Genomic DNA, 4,510 nt, shown 5'->3' with positions numbered 1-4,510 from the left:
ACTATAAGCCATGCAAAGTAGCAAAAGTGATGCAGTTATAAGTGCAAAAGAAAAAACTAAAAAGCAATGCCAAACGCGGCCCAAAATAAGTCTAAAAAGTACTACTGAAATGGGAAATAAGAAGAAAAACATGAAATAACTCCACCAATGGAGTAGAGGAGGAAGCACCAGGTGGGCGAGGTGCATGGTCAATCAATGACTGGAGCATAGCCTGCAGAATTTCTTGGTTCTCCTGAGTCTTCTGGACAGCACCCTCTATAGCATCAAAGCGCAAGGAAAAGGCATTGAGACGAGAATTCAAGACGAGATAGTCAGCATGAATCATGACATCAGGCGGCGGGATAAAAGGGGCAGCTGGAGAAGCGGGGGCATCAGTAGCAGGAGGAGCAGGAGCCACAGGGGGGGCCGGAGCACCCCAATCCAACGCGTCACCAATGTGGGCCTGGCGGGATGTTTGAAGCTAAGCTGTGGTGGACTTCCAGACCCCAAGGTTGAAGTTCAACACATCTTTCTCTTTCTGCTCACCACGGGGAGCTCGAAACCTCATTTTTTTTAGCAACATTGTAATAAGGTATGGAAATGGGAATGACCAGGTGGTTGTAGTATAGTGGTGAGTATTCCCACCTATTACGCGGGTGACCCGGGTTCGATCCCCGGCAACGGCGCCAAAAATTGATCGGTTGTCAATTACACATCAACCTTTGCAATAGCACAAATCATTGTAAAATAGGACTATTGGTCAGGTAAGTCGAACCACTGGGACTGCTAGTTTATGGCACCTTAGGTGTCTAGAGTCATTTTTAGAGTGATAAAGGGAGGTTATAGAGGATTTGTTTGATTGTCACTAAGATTATGAATTGAAAAGTGCTTAAAACATTAATGCTAAGAAGTAAAGAGGCAAAGACAATTAAAAAGGGACTAGGGAAGTGAATCCACTACCCATCAATAAGTATGCTAGTAAATGATTTACTTGGGGAAATATATATATATATAATCATTGAATGCAACAACATAGCATTGATACATTATCTTTAAGAAATATATGAAAACAAGATACAAGAATAACCTATCAAGGCTTACATGTTTTGGTTACCTAAACTAGGATGTAACCTTAAACATGATCCCCAAGCCATAGATCATCAAGCCCTTAATCTCATAATAGGAGCACATGAAATAGAAATTAAGAAGAATCTATCAAAGGAAAGCCCTAAGCAATAGATTATCAAAATTCCTAAATATCATGCCAATAAAAACACTTCCATGAACTCATCTCCATCGTCACTATGAAAATGTAGCAATATAATCATGAGAGAAAAACAATCTAAGACAAGATATTTGACTCAAAATGATCATTTATAGATAAAGAGATTTATTACATTATATGAAGTGCTCTAGTTCATGGAAAAGTTACATATATACATTTTACCCCAAATATAAATCAAAACATAGCAATGCTTACAAAATGGAGCTTCATCACCTCCCTAGATAGGAGTTAGTTGCCCATGAAGACAAAGAATGAAGGAGAAGATGAATCATCCCTCTCCATTTCCACACCTCAAGCTTAAGAACACCCATGGCCCTCCAAACTCACTCTTTCTCTCTCTAGAACTTAGCAAAATGTGAGATATCTTTCATAATGAGCTTCCACTCTCTAAATACACTCAAAACCAACTCTTCATACTCAAAATCCTGAGCTCCCCCCTCTACATGAAGCTAGACCACACAAAAGAAGGATAAGGGGACCAAGATGCTGAAATTAAGGACAGTTGAGCTGCCTTTTGCAGATCGGCGGGTGCCCATGGTGGCTTGCAGGGGACTAGCGTATTTGAAGGGCACCCGCGGTTGCGAAGCCGGCACCCGCGGTGGCTTATGGGGGTTCACCAAGGCCCCGCGAAATGGGGCAGAGAGATAAGGGAATTAGCGGGCGCCCACGGGGCCTTGCTGTTGCACTTCTTCCAAGCTTAAATTTTATGTAAGCTTCTTCAGGCTGGAGCGAAGACACACTTCCACTATGAACATTAAGCCACGAACTTCACAAAAACGGTGACTGAAGAGGTTAGGTCCTAAAGATGACTCCCCGACATGAAGCACGTATTTTAACAAAAAGTTGTCAAAACCGCTTCTTTAATCATTCTTGGGAAAAATACCTGAAATCAGAAATAAAAACACAACTGAATTAAAATTGTACATTATCCTCTAATAATGGACTTAACTACAGCAAGAAAGAGCACTTGAATATGGAATATTCGGTGCTTATCAACGAGATTGGAAACACACAAGGCAAGTATATAAGGCATGAGTGTACTAAATGGAATCTAGATACAAGAAGCAAGCGCACAGTTTCAAGTATACCATATGAAGTCTAAATGCACGAAGTGAGCATAATGTCTATGCAATTAAACAAGGTAGGAAACACTCCATATACATGACAAGGTTCTTAGATCTTTAAGAGATAACGCTTGAAATCTAAGGGTTTAGAGATTTTGCATGTTGATATAAATCATTACATGTGGTCCATGCCACCTAGAATCAAAGTCAAGTTACATGTATTGGATCATTCCAAAGTCACAATAGCATAATGTAACATGAAACGAGATAACTAGGAAACTTAACAAAGTTTAAACAATTCAATTAACACGACAATTTTAATACATGAAATTAAGTACATGGCATAATATTTATGCAAGTAAACAAGATTGAAACATTCCAATTAACACGGTAGGGATAATACACAAAATCAAAAACAAGACATAATATCTATGCAAATACACAAGGATGAAACATTCCATATAACACAAAAAGGTCTTAAATCTTCAAGGAACAGAACACTTGAAATTTAAGGAGTGAAATCACGGATGAAGCATAAAATCTATGCAATGAAACAAGATTGGAGCATTTCACATAACATGACAAGTTTAAATCTTGAAGGAATAGCAACTTGAAATTTAAAGAGTGAAATCAACCAATGTGGAAACTCGGATATCGTTCGGATTAAAATTGTACTCTTGGGATGACTTTAGGGCTACTAACCCATGTGTACCTTCCCCTAGTGTGCACTATGGTGTAGGGAGCTCTCTACCTCACGTACAAGAACCAAGTCCTAGCCATGTCAATTTATGATTGATATCTCAAGTTCCAAAATCAGGAAGTTGTGCAAGTCAAGATAGTATCAAGATACAAGAAATGCATTAACCACGTTTCATGCACAACTAACATTTTGGAACACACAAGTCATGCCCTAAGTTTCATCTATAATGGCAAGTGAAATGTCAAGAAATCATAGAGTACATTTAAATAGAGCACAAACTAGGATTTAAAATACAAGGAATCCGTTAATGTGAATATACCACATGTATAAGACTAATGATTCGATTATTTGTTTAACAACTCTTGAACAATTAAATCATTCCAATGTAAGGATGCAAGTTCATTAACTACATTAATGGAGCTAAATTGCAACAAGTCATGATACATGCTAAAAAGACAAAAGTCCTATGAAATAGATTTCCAATCCTTAGAACACCAATTAAAAATTAATTAACCTAATTAATTAATTTATCTTGAAATCACAGTTGTCCAAAAATTCCCAAAATAACATATGTGAATGTCCATTTCATGGTGATTGCAAATATCATATTAATTTCACAAAGTGAGCAAGATATAAACATGTGGAATTTAATTAATTTAAAATTAATTAAATCTCTAGATTTCAAAAGTTGTTCAAATGATTCAAAATTCATATATGTCAAGGATTAAGTCATGGCCATGCCATATATCAAGTCAAAAGTAGAAAACAAGCAAGGTACAATTAAGTAGAATTTAAATCAAATTTAAATTAATTTCTAGAACTTGAATAAAACATGCATACAAGTAGTACAAGCATCAATAACATGCAAGATAATAAGAATATAAATTATAACACCCCCTACTTCAATTTGAGATGAAAATCTCAAATCCCCATCGAAAGAAAAGTGCTCTGAATCTGACGATACCAAAGGGTTTTGTCGAGGACAACACGGTGAACAAGAATCCCAAGGAAGCCCCAAGAAAATCACAACTTGACTTCAAACCTGAACTTAAGAAATGGTCAGAAACGGGTTCTAATAAGGGGTAAAGGTGCGTGTCGTCAAGACGAGCATTAAATACGAAGGCACTACGATGTTTTAACAAGAGGAAGGAGCTCAAAAGAAGAGAGAGAAGGTGGCAGCCCCATGGTCTTCCACGGCTGCCAGCCAAAGAGAGGAAGAAGAAGAGAAAAAGTGATTTTTCACTTTATGACTTTCTATATATAGGAAAACCTTAAAAGTGCCACGAAGGGGTCCCGCTGAGTCCGGAAAAGTGGAATTTGAGTAGACGCACTCAAATGGCAAAAATCCGTGAACAAAAAAGAAAAGAAATGAGAAAATATAAACAACGGAAGAAACGGTGTCAAAAATTGAGTCCCAAGCAGAGAGATATGCCCCGAACAAGTTCGGCGGCAACAGGGGTCAGAAATCCCTGAAACTGGGGA

At 37.9% G+C, this 4,510-nt stretch overlaps 1 non-coding gene across 1 annotated transcript; it reads left to right on the top strand.

Moving 5' to 3' along the window:
* Positions 1-593: 593 nt before the first annotated feature.
* On the top strand, positions 594-665 carry TRNAN-AUU (transfer RNA asparagine (anticodon AUU)). The gene has a single exon. It is a non-coding gene; the product is annotated as a tRNA-Asn (tRNA).
* The last annotated feature ends 3,845 nt before the right edge of the window (positions 666-4,510 follow it).

This window comes from Cornus florida, unplaced genomic scaffold (genome assembly GCF_030987335.1).
Source record: "Cornus florida cultivar Cherokee Brave unplaced genomic scaffold, ASM3098733v1 CherokeeBrave_3.0.0_Hap2_Chr03, whole genome shotgun sequence".
NCBI lineage: Eukaryota > Viridiplantae > Streptophyta > Magnoliopsida > Cornales > Cornaceae > Cornus > Cornus florida.
This window is presented reverse-complemented; position numbering and strand designations above follow the sequence as displayed.